Genomic DNA, 21,997 nt, shown 5'->3' with positions numbered 1-21,997 from the left:
GGAGTACTTAGCATGTTCCAGGCACTGCCAAGCATTTAGCTATGTTATCTAACACAGTTATCAAAACAACCTTATGAAACAGGTGTCATTATTATCCCTATTAACAGATGAGGAAACTGAGGGTCAGGGAGGTTAAGTGAGGAAAACCCTTTGATGACTTTCTAGCTGAAGCAGGCTCTTTGGTGTTTTGGGTGCCACGAGCCTCTCAGTTTAGTGTGAACATTGCTCGTTTGTTCAGTTTTCCTATGTGCCACGCCTAGTGCCACCAATATGAAGGTGAAGGATGTCCTTAGGGAACTCAGTCTGGTTGGGGAGACAAGCATATAAACAAATAGGATAAGCATTACAGTGGCGCTTTTAAGTTATTGGTGGGTTTTTGATGCCTTAAATCTATCTGAGGAGGGGATGTGTGTCTGTAGTTGTTGCAGTGCAGATGGAGGTATGGTATCAGACCTGCATTCTAATTCCGAATGTTACTTTGTAGCTTAGTGACCCTGGGCAAGGCACTTAACCTCTCTGAGTTTTTGTTAATGAGTATCTTAAAACATACTTCTTATGGTTGTTATTAGTACATATTAAGAACTAGCTATTATTATGCTTAATAAATACATAAATATATACTAAATATTTTATGTGTTTTGTGGGCTTAATAAATATCAATATAAAAAATTAAATATAAAAATAATCTCTGGCCCATCAGTTGCTGAGTGGAAACTTGCCTTTAAAAATCTCAGACTCATAGATACAGAGAACATTTTAATGGTTGCCAGATGGGAGGGGGTTGAGGGTGGGTGGAAACGGGGGAAGGGATTAAGAAGTAAACATTGGTAATTATAAGAGTCATGAGGATATAAAGTATAGCATAAGGAATACAGTCAATATTGTAATAACTAGTGTGGTGTCAGGTGGATACTAGATTCATCAAGATGATCACTTCGTAAGTTATATGAATATCTAATCACTATGTTTACATCTGAAACTGATATGATATTGTATGCCAACTGTATGCCAGTTGAAAAATAAAAAGGTTTTTTTTTTTTAAATCTTTGAAAAGTTCCAGATAGAAATAAGGAAGGCACCAAATATCAGTCTTCTTTCTTTTATTGATCAAGACCAAATCCTGAAGCCCTCCTGGAGCCCCTTATGCCACCATCTTTGTATTCTCAGAGGATTCTTATGATGAGCCTCCCTCTTGGCACTTAACCTTCACTCTCATATACATTTTATTTGCCTTCTCTCCTCTGTGTAACTGTAGTCTCTTTGGAGGGCAGAATCTGTGCCTTTCGTTCTTGTGTCCCCTGCAGTTTAATGGAAACACATTAAATATCAGTTGCAGAACCAGATGCTATAGAGGGGCTCACATCCTACATGCCAAGACGGGTCGAGTTTAAACATTAGAGTTTTTGAACAGTTTTTTTCCATCTCTCTCAACCATCCCACCCCTCCCCCCCCACCGTGGTTTTTTAGACGTTAGTCTTTTACACCCAAACTTGAGTTTTTTACGTAGAAGGGTCATTGAACATTCTGTTAAACAAGATTTTTAATGAATTGTATCTTGATATATGAGTAGTCTGTGTTATGAATTAACTTAATTCTCAGCTCTTTCACTGGGAGGAAAGATTTATGTTGATATTTTCCCCTCACTTAGAGAAGCAGAACAAAACCTCAGCAGGCCTACATCTCATGTAGCCAGGACGGTTCTGACCAGGCTGCCACAGATTAGACATTTGCTCTTTCCTTCCCTACTCATGCTTGGGGTAGAGAGCATTTTGGCAAGGATTCTGGGGCAGCAAAGCTGGAATAATATCATAAAGAAGTTTTGATAGAAGACGAAGCTAAGAGAGTTAAAGGGAGGACTAATTTCTTTACTGTGTAATGGCTTGGAGGAGTTTCTAAGTTTGTCCTGGGGGATTGGTGGTTAAAACATATTCCATGTCAACCTGAACTGTCTAAATAGTAATCTTGAGAAGTATGGCAGTGTTATTTTTTCCTCCTTCCCCTGGAAAATCAGCTGAACTCCACATTTGAGTTGGAAAGTAGGCTTTACTTTTCAACTATGTGAAAATCCACTCTCCTGGATTCAAAGAGGAGGATGCTCCTTTCTGACGGACAGTAACAGAGAGCCATGCTAGGTTTCTGCCTTTTTTTTTTCCCTTGGTGTTTGTTCCCCCTAAGAGAACCAACTATTCAGAAAACAATCACAGGTTCTTCTTCCATTCAGACTTAATCTGGTCATTCAGAGGCCCTTGCCCTCCCCTTCAGAGGTTGCCTATGCCTGACCTGGGGCCACAGAGGTCTTCCTCTTTGGCCTTCGGCCTTGGAAGGCTTAGAGGGCAGGAGCAAGTCTGATTCTTTGGGTAGCGGGTTGGATTGGGTCTCTTAATCTCCGGTTGTGAACTGTATAAGAGACCAACCAGCAGGGATTCCTCCTTCTCCGTAATTTACCATTGCAGCCAGAAGCTTCTAATGCTTTCAGCACCACCCCCCCAACACACACACACACACACACACACACACACACACACACACACACACACACACACACACACACACACGAGAGAAAAAAAAAGAAAAGAAATACAAAGAAAAAAAGGACCAAATAGAAATTTATTTCACTGAGATTGTTCATTTTATGGACAATTGTTCCTTTTCAGACATTTGAATCACTGTCATGAAGTCCTTTCTTTTTCTTTTTCTCTTTTTCTGTCTTCAGTTCACTAACATCTTTAGTGATAGAAAAAGGGCCCCAGGAAGTCTTCATATAAATAAATGTCTACATCTCTCCTCACACTTCTGTATTCCTATGACACTAAACAATGAAAGCAGAAATAGGATTCTTAGAAATTCTATCACTGCAAAAAGGATTAGCTTAAGGAGATGGTAGTGGTGGTGGTGGTGGTGGTGGTGGTAGCAGTGATGGCTAAGGAAGGAAATTATGATGCTTGCTTTAGTGTGTACTTGCTTGTTTATTAGCTGTGTGGCAATAAGCGTAAGTTTATATTTATTGATTTTAATTCAGAGAAGTTTTAGAATTAAAAAAAATTATATTTACACTTTTCCACTTGGCTGAGGACAAATACAGATAGTCTTGGCCTACTGAAAGAGCCATTTAAATTACGTCTGATTTTTGTTTTTAACATGGCACATTTTATATCTGCAAAATGTGGTGAAGACAGATCCATTTATAAAAATAGATTGCATAAGTCTTTGACTCGTGAGTGTTTATGCTGGAAGAAATCACCCGTGCCATTTTAGCTTTGCCCTTTTGCATGGGATATGGTTCTGTGATACAGTTTCAAGCCTGAATGCTCTATGTGTATACATTTAGCCCTATGAACGTCTCACCTGTTGCAGGAAATCATTTTGAGCAAAATGATACCTTCTTTAAGGGGCTGAGTGCTTTCTTAGCAGGGAGCTGGGGTGAGGACATACAGATGTGTCCACCTGCCTGGGCCTGACCTCTGTGAAAACTCAGTAAAAACAAAAGATGGACAGTTCTTTGGAAGAAGAGAGACCCAGCACATTTATATAGCAAGAAACTAAGTGAAGAATGAAGCCAAGCTTTTAGCCCCTCTCCTTCTTGTCTTTAGACCTTTATGGTTTTACTCATCAATGGAAAGAACTTCAGCCTGGGAGTTGGGACACCTGGCCTCTAGATGAGCTAGGTGACCTTGGGCAGTCTCTTAACATCCTAAGGTCTTCAGAATGAGAGAGTGGAACTTGATTCTCTAGCGGTCTCTTCCCTCTGAGTCCTGTATGATTCCCAGGAGCTAGTGCAGGATTTGGGGTTGGAGGTCTCAAATGTGAAAGGGACTATTTGAGATGTCCATTAGGGGCTGTGAAGTCTATTGACTTTTGTGTCTTTACTTGAAAAAATGAAGGCAGCTTCTACCCAAAATTAAGGGTCACTTTCAGATTCCCCTGTTGATAGATAAGCAGTAGGTCCCCTCTTCTGTGTGGCTGATGTTGCCCTGTTAGGAAGGAGTCATTTTAGATAAATATTTAGAGTTTTTTTCTACTAAGAGATGATCATATTTGTACAGAGATGGTGTGTAAAGCTGGTACATGCCATTTATCACTAATGGCCGTGTTTCTCTTTCCATAGCTGTGGGCATTATCAGGCCTTCTCTCAGGTATCCCAAAAGATTTGACTAGCACTTAAAAAGGCAACTTCAGGAAATACTATTTTATATATTTTCTTCTTTCCCTTGCTTTTCCTCTGTTTGAACAACACAGAACTACCAGGTTTTATGTCCCACTTGGCAGCTGCTGCCAGTCCGATGTTTTTCTCTCCCCTTCCTCCTACCCCCTCCCCCAGAGGCCCCTTCCTTCCCCCATTCTTGCGCTGCTCTGAGGGGAGCTGTACCTTTGTGGTTCTTCTGCAGCTGCCGGACTTTGATGGGGACATGCTTGCTGCCTCTATACTTGCTTCCCGTAGCAACCAGTTCTTTGAAGATGACCTCTTGCTGTTTGCCTGTTGTCTCTCATGTTGGATTATAGATGAGAGATTTACCAGGCTGGGGGTAGGAGCCTGCTGTTAGCACATTTCTTTTAGGGTTCCCAGCATCCCTCAGCCTGTGTTTTCTCTTTCCAGAATTTGAGGTTTGAGGAGGGGGGTGTGTATGTGGAGGGGATATTTGTGCTGAATCAAACAGAGTTTTAGTGTGTAGGATTGCCCAAGTTGTGAGATAATATTGAAATAGATGCTGCAGTGATTCTTTATTGAAGTATTTGATTGACTTTTCATTTTTATTATTATGTGGTTAACACACATAGGAGCGGGGAGGGCACCATTTGCTCCTCTCTCTGCTCCCCAAGTGTTTGTGCGTTGGCATTAAACTTGCTTCCTGGTGTAATCTGAGCTCTGGGAATTACCAGATTCCCCAAATCTCCACCCATTTGAACACTCTTATTTCCCCCTAAAGCATGAAGTTTTCCTTTTCTCTCCCTTCCTCCCCCATCGTACTCAGACAGCTCCTGATGTGCTATGCGTAGCTAGTGTGTGGATTTCTGTTTAGCTCGGTGGACTCGAGTTGGATAAAGTGGGTTAAGGAGGGAACGAGGACCTCGTAGTATAGCAAAGATTCTGAAAGAACACGGATTAAAACAAAAAACTAGTCATTTTTTTCCCCTATCCAAGTGGCAAAAGCTAAAATAATATTAGCACCCGGTTTAGTAAAAAGGTAAAGAAAATAGACACTTTTATGCACTGCTGGTGGGAAGGTTGTTTGTAGCAGTCAAGATATTCATGTTCCTTGACTCAACAGTTTTTCTTCTAGGAATTTAGCCTAAAAAATCATCAGAGATGCCTATCAAGGATTTTGTGTAAGGATATTCACTAACATGTTATTTATGATAGAAAATTGCCAACAGTGGGAATATCAACAGGGCTGGCTAAGTGATCGTACTTTTGTTCATGTCGTAGAGTACGATGCAGACATTAAAATTGTTTGAGAGTATTTGATTATCAAGGGAAAACACTCTTAGGGAACAAAGCAGAATATAATGCAATATATCATGATACTAATTTTGTTTAAATAAAAAATGAGAAAAAAATGTAGCATGCATAGAAAAAAATGACTAATGAAGTTCTACCTCCTAATTTTTTCTCTGGTAATGAGATTATGGAGTACATTAATTTTCTTCCTATCTGAAGTTCTTCAATGATCAGGTATTGTTGAGAAAGTTTTCTTTTCATTCCTTACCCCCTAAAAAATTACATTGACAGTATTTTCATTTAAAGCTAGGTATTTTTAAATAGGTGAACCAAGAAAAATGCTTATGTTCCTTTCTTTTTTGGCATTAGAATATTCTTGTAGATTTTTTAAAAATTTAATTAGTACCACCATCATTCTTTGTGTGAGAGGAATGGCCTTGCAGCTTTAAAAAAGTTGCAATTTTATCCAAAAAGAAGTTATAGCCCTTAGCAGGGACTCAATAAAATATCATCTTTTGTAATAATGCAGTGCTGCCTGACTTCCAAATGGTTTGTACATGGGTGTTGGTGTTTGGATAGGTTAGTTTTGGCACAATCCAGATGGACTGTTTATTTGCTAAGAGTGAATGAATGGCATTGGGCTTTGAGAGCCTTCCCTCTTGTTAGTGGTTGAAATCACTAGTTATGGACCATGTCTTTATTTGGGAATAATTGTGATTAAGAAAGAATAAGATGCGTTAGTAGCTGGTGGTTCTATGAACAGGTTGTCCAGGGTGGTGGGAGAGGATTTGGGGGACTGGAGGGTGGCTTTCATTTGTGTTTGGCTGCTGAGAGTAAAAAGGTCTGTACCTTACTACAACGGTTGAGTTAGAGGGATGAGTAGCTATGAAATCATGGGCTGACAAGCCTTATGCTTCTTCAGCCCTCACTGTCACCCATTACTTGGGAAATCCATAAGGCTGGGAGGAAGATAAATATAGCAGTCATTTCCTGGGAAGGCATTGAGAATCCAGTCTAGAATACTGGAATGTGGGTAGAACTAGCTTCTGTTGAGTTCATTATGTGGGAGGCACTAGTGAGGTTAGGGTTGACTCCCTTGAGAGGGTTCAGTTTTTCTGACACTCTTCTATTTTGAATCCTTTACAGAGACACATGTGGGAATCCACAGGTGTCTAGATGGAATTTTCTCTCAACTGGTACCTTATTATCAGCCATATATTACTGAATAATAATATTACATTATATGGATAGCACATTTTATTTATCTATTCATCAATTGATGATCATTTGAGTCGTTTCCACTCTGATTATTATGAATAATGCTGCTATGCACATTCAGGTACAAGTTGTTGTGTGGACATGTTTTCATTTCTCTTGGGTATAAACCCATGAGTGGAATTGCTAGGTCATATGGTAACTCTCTGTTTCATGTTTTTAGGGACTGCCAGACTGTTTATCAAAGTGGCTGCACCATTTTACATTGGAACCCTTATTCCTCCACAGCCTCATCAACACTTGTTATTTTCTGTTTTCAATTATAGCCATCCTAGTAGGTGTGTCGTGCAACTCAGAATTGCATGAGAACTTTTATCATGGTGTTTTTGATTTGCATTTCCCTCCTGGTTAATGGTGTGAACATCTTTCCATGTGCTTACTGGCCATTTGTGTATCTACTCAGATCCTTCATCCATTTAATTTGGGTTATTCTTTGTATTACTGAATTGTAGGAGTTCTTAAGGCTCTTAAAGTATTAAAGACCACAAAGAGATCTTCTTTATGTGGGTTATATCTGCCCATATTTGCTATATGAGAAATTAAAACAAACTTTAATATTTAATTTTTAAAAACATTTAAAAACGATAGCAAACCCTTTACATGTTAATACAACTAACACTTTTTATGAAATAATATTTTGGGAAATATAATCAGAAGGGTGGCTTTGTTTTATGTGTTTGTAAATCTCTTTAATGTCTAGACAGTTGGATTTTCACATCTACTTCTGCACCGAATCTGTTGAGATATGCTTTGGTTGAAGTATATCAAGAAAATCTGGCCTACACACATACATGGTCGAAAAAGAGAAGAGTATTTTTTTGTTAGTTTCTTAAGATGATTGTGAGTATTCTTTGATGCTATATCAAAACTCAACAGGAGGTAGTTTCTTAAAGGTTGGTTGTAATACAGAATCTGAAACCGTATGGATAAATACTTCATACTATTTTACATTGAAATCCATTGGTCTCTCTTGTACTTTGAACAGATATTTTACTAATAAATGTTTTTGTATTATCAGGTATGGGTCATTTAGAAAATACTGATTCATTGAATCAGGAAGCTCTTTCAAATGCTGACACATTTCATTATACACTATTACAAAAATTGTATTTGCTAATATCCTCATCTATCTCAATAGAAAAGTCTTTAAGTATTGAGCTCGTGGTCAAGCTCTGTCAAGCTCGTAGTGGTAGGTAGAAATTTCTCAAAATTCTAATTTTTGCTTAAAAGGTCAAATTTTATCATTGGCAACAAATGTTATCAATTATTTTCCTTGAAGTGACATGCTCACTTCATTCATTTTTGAAAGAATGTCTGCCTGATATTCATCTCTATAACCATACTTTGTCACTTGACCTTTTAAGTAAAAATGGTGTTTCATATGAAAGTGGCTAGTTCGGCTTGCAACTCAGAATTGCATGAGAACTTTATCTTGAGGCAACCATTGCCCTTTGTTATGCAGTGGTAGTGCTCTCTGCATACTTTCCATTTTGTCACACAATATTAAAAAGTGTGAACTTAGGTGTTGAGAGCTAATACAATTAACAGTTATTACTTTATCAGTATTCTTCATCAACATTCTTAAGGAACCTTCTTTAATTGCAAATATACAATAATCAAGAGTGCAGTTTGGTGCCACCGCCTTGATTCATACAACAATTTTTCCCACCATTGCTTTTACACCATCAGTGTGCATATCAGCACAGTGTAAAAGGCAGATAATGTCTTAGTGTTATTATAAAAATAGTTTTGCCCTCACAGTTTCCCAGAAAAGATTTTAAGTATCCTCCGCTCTCCCCACACCAAGGGGCTTACAGATGGTCTTTGAGAACCACTAGGTTAGATGACATTTAATAGTTGGGATAAAGTTGTTTTGAAGGCCCTTGCCTCTCTGTTATCTGAGAATATCAGCATAAACTTGCATGATGATAGAGAATATATATATAGTATTATGTACCTTGTAGTTGATTCATTCTTCCCAGTCTTCAGCAATATTCAGAATCACAAAGTCATTACCACTGAGGCTTCTTTGAAAAGAAAATGCTTTCCCATTTTCTTCTTCCTCTATTTTTTCCTTCCAAAAAAGGGGGGGGGACCCCTTTTCATCACCTACTTTTGCCAGATGTGGTATTTCCCTCATTTTTTATTTTGAGTTAGAAAGGGCAGTGACCCATATGTCTGTTTCTTAGGATGCTCCTTACTTTGAAAACCTTAAACTGGTGTTTAGTTCAGGCCCAGGCCAGTGACTGGCAACGACCTCATCCTTGCCATGTAAATGCCATGTAAATCCTCATTGAATGGCAAGAGACTCAAATGTAGCAGTTCATGGAATTGTAAGATGAGCCCTGTTTCCCAGACAATTATGGCTCCATCTAAAGCCATAGCTGGGCCATTAATGTATTTTGGGCCTTGTCCTCTTTTATATCTTGCCAAATTCTGAGAGTCTACTGTATAGCTACTGGCAACAGGCCTCTGCCAAAAACAGTCTATAAATGTATCATTTTACACCTCATTTTTCCTTATTTCCCCGTGTGATGGCACCTTGCCTATGTTTCTCTGCCATATCTTTCCACCTACTTAAAAAAATAGTTCACTTACCTTATTCCTGCATTATGATATAGACTTTTGGCTCCCTAGTTACTTATTGTGAGAGATGCTGAAGAATGAAAATGCTAATATCTTCTTATAGGATTATCAACTGCCAGTGGTTCTCCTGAGGGCCCTCTTATGGATTGAATTGTATCTTCCCAAAATTCATATGTTGAAGACCTAAATCCCTGTACCTGGGGGTCAGAATGTGACCTTATTTGGAAATAGGGTCTTTACAGAGTTTGTCAAGTTTAAATGAGATTATTAGGATGGGCCCTGATTAAATATGACTGATATCCTTATAAAATGGGAAATTAGGACATAGACACGTGCACACAAGGAGAATACCATATGAAGATGGGTGGCAGTGATAGAAGTGATGATTCTACAAACCAAGGAATGCCAAGGATTGCCAGCAACCTACCAGAAGCTAGGGGAGTGGCATAGATCAGATTCTCCCACAGCCCTCAGACACCTTGATCCCTGACTTATAGCCTCCTGAACAGTGAGACAATAATTTCTGTTATTTAAACCATCCAGTTTGTTGTACTTTGTTAGGCAGCCCTGGGAAACTAACATTGGCCTCAAGGCTGACTGCTGTCTCTTAAGGCCCTGTGGTTCTGTTATTTACCTTGGACCTTTGTTCTACAGGTCTACCATGGATGGTCTCCCACTTTGTGGGACTCCTGCTCAGAACAATGTTCCATTAATGCTCACACTAATGAGAAACGCAAGGTTGAGATTGATGTCTTCTAGAAGGATGGAGAGATGGTATTGGACCCAGAGACAGGTGGTTCCATGTATCTGCTTCCATCCCTTCTTTTGCCATTCCTCTTCCCCTGCATCGATTGGAGACGTTGAAATCTGACTGGCCTCTACTTGCTCCCCTTTCCTGCAGGGCAAGAAACAGTGAGCCAGCATGGGTATATTTGGCTTTATTTTCTCCAAGTGCTTTATCCATGGGACCCTCCTGCGGGTTCCCAGCTGACCACCTATTTGTACCACACATTTAGGAGAGGTGGCCAAGAATAGTGAGCTGCCGGAATACTCAGGGCCCCGAAACATTACCCTTCGTGGTAGTTTGGTTCTTGCCAGGATGTCCTTGTAAAACTTTTATGAAGATATTGTTGTACTTGCATTGGAGGTTGAAAATTGCTGTTAACTTTGCTAAGTCCCATGTCCCCCAGGAATGTAGGACGCTGAGGAAATGCCTCTGGCCCTCCCTTCTGGATGGGTGCTCTGCTACAGCAGCTGCCTGGGCAGAAAGTTGAGCTGGATAGATGGATTAAGGGACATCAGCTAGGCCTTTGTTTAAAAATATTTAAAATATGTTTGAACCTCCCTTTATCAACAAAGAACAGTTCCTTTCAGCAGAGAGAAGTTTTTCATTTCCATGTTTTTTTGTGATTTTGTTTGGTTCTTTTGTATATTCGCGATTTCAGAAGTGTCCCATTCACATTTTGGAAACTAAGTACAAAAGGCACTGCATAGTTATGTTCTATTTTGCTTAAGAGAAAAGAGTAGTTTACTTCTATTAGGAACCTAATGTTTAAGAAGATAATCTTTTCTGGCTTGAGTTAATTTTTCTTGTGCCGAGCTTTGATGATATAAAAAAAAAAAAAAAAGAATGTTTGAGAATGTGCATATTTAAAACTTCTTTGGAATTAAGAGTTAGTGGAGTTATATTAGTGATGAACATGAGCTTTGGAAGTTACAAAGAAAAATAAAAGAGGTTCCTATGTCAGGGTCTTCTGGTTTTAGAACCAGAAAGAATATTATTAACCCACTCAAAGTCCTCGACTATTAGGTATTTTAAGATAAATGTCAGAATAAGGTAGCATTCATAAAATAAGGTCCAGGTTTTTCCTTGCCTTCCTCTCTGATGATCACGGTATTGTATATCAGGTTTCTGCTTAACTTCAGATCCTCTTTGGGCTTTTGCCCAGTGTTATTAGAAACCTGAGATACTTCTTTACATACATGCAAGAAGGGCCAGCAGGTTGCACAACTCCAGGGGCCCCATTCATCTTAGAGTGCGTGGATTAGACCAGGGTGTGAAGGGTTTGCCAGAGCCAGGCTGCGTGCGGCCCTGCACGCAGGTGCTAACAGGAAAGGCATAGTGGATGGAGGTCCCTGCTTTGGGGGTCGATTAATACATAATTATTTTTAGAAACTGACCTTAGCTGTAACCCCTGATATTCTGTATCCTTAAACTGAATCATTCATCCAAATCATTCATCTCAAGGAGTATTTGGCCAACTCTGGGTTATGGCTTTGCCCTCCAGCCACTAGCTCAGCCACAGCTTGACAGGGGTGAGGCCATGGCCTGTGAAAGATCAATCTGGAGAATTATTAGTTGTCTCTTAAGGTTGCTTTAAAATTGCTTGAGGGCCAGTTCTGAAGTTTAAGAAAAGAGTGTTTGTATTTCTTCATTTTATGCCTTTCTCTCCTACAAGTATTCCTGATTTTCGGTTGATTCTGGAGGCTGGAATCTGAGTAAAGAAGATGAAGGGAGCTTTAGATAAACATTCTAGAGCATTTCAAAACTTTCAGGGCTTTGGGTTGAGGTTAATGATGCACCCCTGGTACGGAGTTTCCACTATATCCTGAAAGCATATTTCTCTTCAGCCAGTCACGTGTCAGTCATTAATCAGACATTTAAAAATGGCACTAGGTCTATTAGTTTGATCCTCTGAACTTGACATTTTTGTAAGTTAGAATTGGTTAAATATTGGCAGTTTCCCTTGGTCTTACCTAGAGTTCTCTGGAGAGGCTTAAGAACAGCAGGAAGCTGGGACCCACAGGCTTGTGCTGGCCTGTGATTCTTGCATTAGCACTTACTTGTGTGTGATTATCAGGCAGGTTACCAACCCTCACTGTACTTACTGCAGTTTACTGCTCTGAAGATGAGGGTGATTTCAGATATCACATCATAGGGTTATTTCAAAGATTAAATATAAAGCACTTAGAGCAGGGCCTAACACACAGTACTCTATGTGTGATTGTTATGTTATTAGTCATTCTTATAGCACCATCCCAATTTCTGCCATATCTGTGTCCCACCTGTTTACTCATTTATTTAGTATTTTTCTTTAAAGTGACTACAGTTCTAAAAAGGGAATAACTTGTTGATTCTTAAATGCCTTTCTTTTTTCGTATCTTATCATCTTTGAAATTGGAATGTCTTAAAATCCATAGCTTGTCCTAGTTTAATTTTTTTCTTGTCCACTCAAAGATGTTATGGTTGACAGTATCTTAGAATTGGTGAAAAATGATATTTCTTGAAGGAAATTTCATCAAGAATTCACACTGGTTATCTTTTCTAATTCAAAAATATGAATAAATGTCTTTGTTTTAAAGAGTCCCCCTGTGTACCACCTAGAATCCTCTGTGGATCGGCAGTGACTCGTGGCCTGTGTTTTGGGGTCATGTTTTTTGGAGTAGCTTCGGGGCCCCTGCCAGGAGAAAGGAGGCTAAAGGAGTAGTGGCTTTGGACCCTCTTCACCCAGTGTAGCCTTGTTTTTTGTCCATGTTGTATCTTAGAGTTTTACTTAAGGGTTGGTTTATAAAAAGGACTTCTAGTACTAAACATGGCTTGAAAACCAACGGTAAGCCATACTTCCATCCCGCCCCCCACTGAAAGCCTGCTGAGATCCCACAGAGTGGGCAGGATGGGGGTACATATTCTCTCCATCCCCAGGACAGGAACCAACACATTGGCTCACCTGGCTGATGGGCGGAGGCTCTGTTCACTTGTAGAGCCTACTGAGTACCGCAGAGATGGCTAGAGACAGAGATGTCTGGCTGATGGACGGCTCCCTTCAAGGAGGAAGCGTGTTCTTTGCAGGCCGCTTTCTGGGTTGGAAGCAAAGCTGATAAGTGATGTGTGAGGCCTACCCCAAAATAGAAGGAACTGGGTAGGTATGTAGTACAAATAAGGTAGGGAGGGGTGATGGCTAGTTCTTGCTAATCATACCTGTAGATCTTCCTGTTAGAAGTGTCTGAGGACATTTTTTGGATTTTCTGAGTAGCCCTTAATTTCTTTTCCGAGGATTTTTTTTTTTTTATTTTTTAAGTAGCAAATTTTTGCATTGGATGAAACCCTGAGCTTCCTAGAAACAAAGGGACTCCTGACTCTTCTTCTCTTTTCTGGGACTGGTGTTCTCTATGTGCATCATTGAGAATTTTGGGGAAGGTGGTTTTCCTTTTTCTCCCATAGGAAGAGAGCGAGGGGCCTGTCTTTCAATCCTTTGAAGTCACATGGTCGGAGAGTGTTTCCTTGCTAGCTTCTTGAACCTTGAGGTGAGCAAAAAATTACTTGATTTCTCAAAGCAGTTTGTGAGGTCAGTGCAGGAGACTCCATGCATTCCTGTTTTAACTTCACCTGAGATAGAGCTGAGAACTGAGTGAGGCATTCCTGCTTCTGGGCATCACAGTCATCCTGTAGAGGAGGAGGGGCTCTATCCTTCAGGCCTGGAGTATAAATAGTTCCAGAGGGCTTTGAAATAAGGCCAGGTCAATTCTGAAGGAAAAATGGAGCCTAACAGCCACCCAAAAGTATTGAGCCATAAGGTCTTAGCAGCCACGTGGGTTCCAGGGGCACCAGGAATCTTGACTGGCACTTCCCCCTCCCAGCACATCTTGATTTGTTAAGAAGGCGGATTTGAATTAGGTCTAGAAGGTAATGTGCGTATTGTGCAGAACACAGGGCTTTTTGTTTAAGGCTGCCTGTATTTGGAAATAGAATTATAGAGCAGTGTAGATTTACGTGTAGCATCATTTATTACAATCCTAGGCTTTATGATTTGGAGCCAGGACAGTGCTTTCCAAACTCTGTCTTTGTTGAGGGGCTTTGCAGTTCTGAGATTTTGCTTTGATGGCACTGGCTACAAGATAAGATTCACAAAATTCTGAGCTGATGATTATTATCTGGAGCCACTCCAGAGTGGGATCCTTGGTCTGATTCTTCATTGTGTCACTCACAGTACCTATCACAGCACATGTTACCCAGAGGGTGCTCAGTAAATTTGGTGAATGAGTTTATAAACTTACAAATTGCTTTCTGGTTAGATAATAATGCTCTCATTCTTTCTGAGACCTTATCCATTACACTGCATCTAGCGTGATTGTACACTGTGCACCCTGAGATTATGCCGTGTTTAGAGGTGTGAACAAATATTTATTGTGCTCAGTTTGGGGGAATAGAGAATTGGGGGTGGAAGGAATCAAGAACGATGCTTTCAAAAGTTGTTAATAATAACTCATGTTATAATTCATTGGCATGAGTTTTGTCTTTGCTGAAACGTAGTAACCAGTTGATCTATGAACACCTACTTGAGTGCCTACTAGGCAGGCAATAAATCAGTGATTGATAGATTTGGAGATGAATGAAACACTTGGTTTTATTTTTGTCTCCCTCAAATCCAGAGAATGATTAAAAAGTCATTTATTTTCCCTATTGGGAAAGGTAAAAGGCACAGTGACTCAGGGGCATAGTGAGGGAACAGGGGAGTAGAGTGGCTGGTTTGCATGTAAGTCCAGGTGACTTTGGGTATGTCACTTCCTGGGCCCAGGCTTCTCCTTATCACACAGGGGCAGTAATTTCTGTTTTACACATATGACAGAGAAGAAGTGGATATGACTTGCACTAAGAGTTGTAAAGACTATCCACCCTAAAGTAGTTGCCACTCACAGGGGGAGAAGATACAAGAATGGCCCTTGTGGGGCACAGTGGACACCAGGAGCCGTAGGCTTGTGACTAGCTGCCTTTGGTCCTCCCACCTTCCTTGGGTACTGAATCACCCAGTTTCCTTCATTTGGCATATTTCCCAGTTGGACTTCTCTCTTAGCTTAAGATCAGCAAGTTACTGTCTATTAAAATTGAATCTGGTACATTTTGTCCTTGCATCTTACAGCAAGGACCAAGTGGTACTCTAGGAACTTGGAAAAGTGAGCACCAGCTTCTTCACTTCACCAGAGAAGAACGGAGTCGTGGGAAGGCCAAGCCCTGGAGGAGAGCATCCTTTTTCTCTCTCCGGAATTTCTCACCTATCACAAGTGCTTGTGAAAATTACGTTTTGCTACTCACCATCCTGAACTTCCTGAGGGAAGGCTGAATTGCTTCTCAAGTTTGTCTTGGAACCACTGGGGTGAGAATTCTGGTTTTGTTGAAAAGCTGGGGCTCGGAAACAAGAAATACAAGCTGGTCTTTTTGGAGGAAGAAGGATGCCCTCTTACCTAGCCTCTGGCCTGGCAGCTCCAAGATTCCCCTCATGGGTAGTTACCCTTTAGCAGTGGAGCCAGACAGATGGATGAATGCTTTGCCCTCTGGCTTCCACACCCCTTAGCTGCTTCCACCTCTCTCTCCCTCTCCTGGAGGAGTGGTACTGTTCAGGAAGGAGATTAACCTCTGGCCTGAGTAGACCTCTCTCAAGATTATGTTCTTCTGTGGCTAAGGTGTTACCTGTTCACCAAGGTGCATGCTTGCATCTAAAAGTGATAGCATCTTATTATCATAATAATATTAGAACCATATGCAAATGCCATTTATTGCAAATACAAATTGGCAAATAGGGGCCATTTCATATTTTTCCCACTATTTCTTGAGAGTGTCGAGTTGTGATTTCTATTGTATAGTCAATTTCAGATAGAAAGTGGGAAGCCTGCTTTCTTTGGTCTAGGCAAGTAATTTTCAGTGTTCCCTGAGGTTCACCTTCGTTGGAATCACCTGGAAATCATGTTAAAGACCCAACGTCTGTGGGCCAGCCTCAGAAATTCTGATTGGGATTGTGCATGTGGCTTGACTGTATGTGTATCTTTTATTTGTTAACAATTTTTTCTTTGAAATAAAATTTACATTGGGTGAAATGTATAAATCTTCAATATACTATACCATGGGTTTTGATGAATGTATCCCCTTGTATAACCCAACTGTTATCTTTTCTGTCAAGTTAAAAAACAATATGACCATTATCCAGAAAGTTTCCTGCGCCCTTTCACAGTTAATTCTCACTTTTTAATGGCGCCCCAGGGCTTCTTATTAGTAGTGGCTGAAGCCAGAGAATCAGCATGTTAATTAATAATGACATTGTAGCTCAGAAGTTTGATCTAGCAGGGAGGATTGGGGACTGAGGTCGCTATTCTGAATTCTTGGACCATACTAATATATTTGAAAAAGAGATATTTTGGTGACCTGGTTAGAAGGAAATTGCCCGGTGTTCACCTTTGGGCCTCCCTTGCTGCCCTCTTCCAAAATCAGAGTGTTTGCAGTTCTGAATGGAGCCTGCATTGTTCAGAGTTTCCCCTCATTTGTGTTGCTATAACAAAATACCGCAGACTGGGTGGCTTATAAACAACAAATTCATTTTTCACAGTTCTGGAGGTTGAAAGTCTGAGATAGGGTGCCAGCATGGTTGGGTGAGAGCCCTCTTCCAGGCTGCAGACTGGTGGGGGGAGGTGTCAATCACTGGCTCTGGAACAAATGAGATAACGTATGACAAACCCTTATATTATGAAAAATAAACAGCAACATCTTAAAGTGAAGAGAGACAGTGAACTCAAGTGAGTCACCAGCCAGAAACCAAGAATGGCACCGGCACCATCATATACACTTAGAATGACTGGGAATAGCCACAGAAGAGGGCACAGATGGGAAATCTGACACATGGAATTGCAGGGGACCCCACCAAAAGAGGACAAAGAACGAGTGGGACCTGGGAATGAGACATAAGGAACTCCAAGTGACTTAGGTGAAATTATGATGACATCTTGCTTTTAAGTACCATTTGATACTCTTAAGCATTCTTTACTGTTTCTGTGAATTAGATGGGGCAGGTGGTTAAATCCTAGGTATTGTTGAGAAATCGTGGTCCAGAGAGAAAAGTTATTTGCTCAAGACTACACAGCAAGATTAGTGGTAGTCTGTGCTTCTGACCCTTGCTATCTCGAATTTCCTGTGTCACCTTACCACCCACTGATATCTGACCCCAGAACACCTTCATTGCTGGTTTCCTGCAGTGTTTTGTTTTGTTCTGCACTGCATGGTACTATAGAAAAAAATCTTTTAAAAACAACATTTCCTCAGTAACCTGTAGCATCAAACACATTTTTTTATCTTCTAGATTTGAGCCAATCCTGACTTTAATTTGATATTTTTAATACAATTCGAGGAGGACAAGGTAAGAGTATGTTTGGACTGTTTTTTCTTGAGATTGTAGAGAAGTATAGACTATAGAGTCTAAGGTTAACAAAGTCACTAGCCAGCTGTGGCTACTTAAATTTAAATTAATTAAAATTAAGTAAAACCTAAAATTTAGTCTACCAGTTTCAATAGCCACATGTGGCTCGTGGCTCCTACATTGTCAGAAATAGATCATCACCATCATTGCAGAAGGTCCTATTGGATAGCTCTGATCTAAAGCTGCAGTCTCAACCAAATAACTTCCCTATAACCTTTTTATCTCTAAGTTCTTCATAACCTCTAACCTTACAAGGAAGGCTTGGAGTGCATAGGAGTGTGATAGGGTTGTCTGTGGTACAGACATGTCTCAAGCCATGTCCTTACATTCTCTGGTTTATCTTCCTAAAAGCCACGAGCAGTCAACTTGTTTTTCACAGAGAGGGAAAACCTCTGACTTTAGGTGTACAGACTCTTGATCAGGAGCTACTGTGGTTGGGCAGCATTATGCTATGACAGACTCTAGAACCAGTTATTATTTGTTCCATATTTATATGTGGTGTGCTACATGTGTCATTAGTGGCACATATTTACATAGTCATATGTGGATAGATCCATGGGTGAGTGTGAAGATACATGCCTACATTTGGAGAGGTACAAGTAGGGGAGGACAACTGCAGCCAGAAAAGCTGTACGGAGGAATGAGCTGCCATGTTGCTGCCACTGTCCTTAGGAATATTCTCTGTTGTGGCTGCTGGTCTCTAACTGGAATTTGATTTGCAAATTCTTTGGGTTTGCAAGAATAAAACTCTGAATGCAGAGTTACAGGTAAGGGATTGCTCTTAGTTAAAGCCATCAAGATAAATTCCTTAGTTCAAGCGCATCAAGATAAAGTACGTGCCCATGGCTTATACTGTGAGTGTCTTTTTGGCAGGGCAAGACAAAGAGGGCTCCAGTATGTCAGCATGACTGGGTGGTAGGGCATCCTAAAGTCTGCTGTAGATTTTGGTCTTTATTCTACCAAAATTAGGGTTTATGGAACATGGAGGAGAACCACATTCATAGTAGCTGTCTAGAAAAGGCATCTTTTATTGAGTTTTCCATGGCTTTTATTGGGTTATTATTTTGTATTAGGTTTTCCATGGCCCACTTCTGAACTAGATCTGAATAAGAAAAGGAAAAGTTCTCTTTTTTTCTCCACCAGGTCATCATGTATGTATGAATTAAAAACCCATCTGTATAACCAAGGCTATTGGTAATGACCTAGTAGATAGCACTGGGATGTTTGTGACTTTGGATGGATTATAGAGCTCTATTGTACAGTTGTTGACTCTCTTTTTAGAATGTTCTTTGTTCTTGCCCTGAATTCAGCAATTTCCTCTTTTAAAAAAACAAACAATTAGAGGTATTTCTATACAGTAAATGACCTATGTAAAGATACAGTGTAGGGAGTTTTGACAGATGTATACCTATATGAAACCAACACCACAATTAAGATACAGAACGTCCTTACCCGTGAAAGTTTCTTGTCCCTTGGTGGTCCATTTTTTCCTCCAGTTCCAGACAATCACTGATCTGCTTTCTGTCACTATAGTTAACATTTTCTGGAATTCTGTATAAATGCAAACATGCATTATGTGCCCTTTTTGGAAGGAAGGGAGAAAGTCTGGGTTATTTTATTCAGTGTGATGTTTTTGAGGTTCATTCATGTTGTAGCACATGTCAGTATTTTGTTGCTTTTTATTGCTGAATAGTATTCCATTGTATGGTGTTACCACATTTTATTTATTCATTTACTTGTTAATGGATACTAGATTATTTTCACATTTTGGCTTTTACAAATACAGCTGCTGTGGCTATTTGTGTGGACAAATGTTTTCATTTCTCTTGTGTAAAGGCCTAGGAGTGGTATGGCTTGGTCACCTGGAAAAGGTGTATGTTTTACTCTGTAAGAAATTGCTGAACTGTTTTCCATAGTGACTATCCCAAAAGCAGTGTATGAGAGTTCCTGTTGTTCCATATCCTTGCTAACACTCGTATTACCAGTCTTTTTTTTCAGCCATGCTCATGGGTATGTAGTAGTTTTATTTTTCATTTCTCTAATGACTAATGATGTTGAGCGTCTTTTCATGTGCTTATTTGCCGACGCTATCTCTTCTTTGTGAAGTCTCTGTTCAGATCTTTTACTCATTTTTAATTGGGTTGTTTGTGTTTCTATTATTGAGCTTTAAGCGTTCTTTTTATATTCTGGATAATAATCTTCAGTCTTCTTTTGAATCTTATAGTAATTTTTTTGTTTTTATAGCTGGATAAGAAGGCCTAATCTTCATTTTAATGTTTAAAACTGAACTTATTCCAAAACAAACCTATCATTCTTCCTTATCTCAGGTAATGGCATTCTTTTTTGGGGGGGTGGGTGAGCAACAAGAGATTTATCATTTTTATGAATTAAATTTTTTGAAGTTGGAATATTTTAAAGGATTTTGCTACATATATTATCATATCTGGTGTAAATTTATAATGTGTCTTTTTTTTCCAAAATTGACTAAATCAAATCAAGTTTCAGTGAGATGAAATGAACTGATAAAGTTTTTTCTGAATCTTTGAAGTAGTGCTTTTTTTGTTTCTGATCTTACTGAGTAATGTACTGTATTTGATTTTTTCTTTTTACATTTTGACCCCCTTCATCCATTTCCCCCACCCCTAACCCCCTGCCCCTGCCAACCACCAGTTTGTTCTCTGAGTGCTTTACTTAACAAGATGAATTAAAATAAATCCACAGGTCCACCCCCAGGCATCTTGCAGTGAAATAGCCCAATATAGGAATAAAGCAAAAATCTCTAAGACTGCCAAAAGAAAGAAAACAGATAACCTATGCAAAAGTAACAATTTTAAAGTAGTCTTTTTTCTGTCCACAGTTCTACTTCATCACAAGCCTTAATCCTAGATACTGAGGCAGTAAATTATTTATTGCTTATGTCTCAATTAAAAGGCAGCTACAAATTTAGTCCCATTGAGTGGGAAGGCGACCTACGTTTGAGTGGCTGTCCTGTGTTACACACTGTGTTGGAAGTTGTATGAGTTGAGGTGTTTCTTTGTTTTACATGTGAAAAACATCAGGGCTCAGAGGGTCTAAATGACAGTCTCAAAGTCACAACTGAAAGAGACAGATTTAAGGCTCTGATCCAGAGCCCATGCTCTGTCCACCTCTCCCCAGGATGGTAAATCAGCTAGGCAGATGTCCTGAGTGATCTGAAGTTAGTTCTCTAAGCCAAGGTGTACGTTAAAGATCTCTTGCTGAGGCTGGGGCTCCTACTGAGGCAGATGATAACCTGGGTGTGGGTCAGTTGCATCCTGATGGAGGAGATGGAAAGATTGGATGGTTATCCTCCCATACCGACAAACCAACTAAATTCTCTACTTCTTTGGCCACCTCCTTGCTTAAAACAAAAGCAAAAAACAAAACTATTTCCTTTATTAATGTGTTGCTAGACCAAGTTAATGCACTTACAGATTGTTATTTTGTATTACTCTTTTCTTCAGTTTAGGAAAATTGATATAAATTGGCAGTTGTCTTCCTTCCAGGGTACCTTTTGGTACCCTGTTGAATTTCAAACACTTAATTTTGTATATCTTTCCCCTCTGGACAATGACCTAAGAGCTTTGCAGAGTTAGAAACTAGGCTTTTGCCAGTCAGGGCTTTGGGGAATAATACCTGAAAGTAGGCAGGAGACATTAGGAAGATCACTGATTTATGGAGTAAGTCAAGTGTGCTTTTGATGGGGGTGTTATGGGTGGATTTATTATATAATAAAGTGATCAAGTTTATGCTTTCCTAAGAAATCAAGGGATTGATATATAAAACGATATATCAGATACTTGGGCATCATGAATTAGCCTATGAAATGGTATTTCTCTCTCTTTTCTTGCAGAATGTGACCACTGTCCTGAATTTGGTATTTTCATTTCCATTGCTGCCTCTATCTTAATTGGTCTAGCATTTGGATGACTATATTTTGCATGCTTGCATAGTCCTAAATTTGGGCCTTTGCCATGTCGAGACAGGGTGTCGCGAAACTCAGTTTTTGCTTCTCCTTAATTGTGAACCTGGTATGTAGACTCTGCTGCCCCCAGGCTGGGTCAGCTGTTACTTCTAGAGTCCCTTGTTCTCTAGATTCCTGCCAGCCCTTCTCTGTGTCTCCCCCCCACCCTCCTCAAGCTCAATCAAATAGCTAAAATGACATTAGGACAGGAATCATTCTTAGCAGTTGGTGGGATAAAACATGTCATTTTCTCTTCAGCAGCAAGAGCGCACATACTTAATGTCTACTATGGCGGGGTGGTAAAGAGCTCAGGCTCATAGGCTGCTTGGATTTAGATCGCAGCTCTGCCACCTACTTGAGTGTGACCTTGAGCAAATCACTGAACCTCACTTAGGTTCCTCATCTATAAAACAAGAATATTAATAATACCTACCTTCAAACGTTGTTAGTATCAGATGAATTAACACCTACGAAACT

The 21,997-nt window shown here is 39.9% G+C and overlaps 1 protein-coding gene across 3 annotated transcripts in view; it reads left to right on the top strand.

Annotated features, from left to right (window-relative positions):
* ZNRF3 (zinc and ring finger 3) overlaps positions 1-21,997 on the top strand; it is a 126,207-nt gene that overhangs the window by 31,661 nt on the left and 72,549 nt on the right. Inside the window, exon 1 of one of the 3 annotated variants that reach the window (XM_023538435.1) lies at positions 15,431-15,450. The exons of 1 other annotated variant lie outside the window; for it this stretch is intronic. The gene's annotated coding sequence lies outside the window, so the exon portion shown is untranslated. Of the gene's footprint in view, positions 1-15,430; positions 15,451-21,568; positions 21,588-21,997 lie in introns of those variants that run through there. One more of the 3 variants, XM_011373374.2, reaches the window with a different exon arrangement.

The sequence above is a fragment of the Pteropus vampyrus genome, unplaced genomic scaffold (genome assembly GCF_000151845.1).
Source record: "Pteropus vampyrus isolate Shadow unplaced genomic scaffold, Pvam_2.0 Scaffold223, whole genome shotgun sequence".
Classification (NCBI taxonomy): Eukaryota; Metazoa; Chordata; class Mammalia; order Chiroptera; family Pteropodidae; genus Pteropus; species Pteropus vampyrus.
The sequence above is the reverse complement of the archived record's forward strand: the minus strand, read 5'-3'. Positions and strand labels throughout refer to the sequence as shown.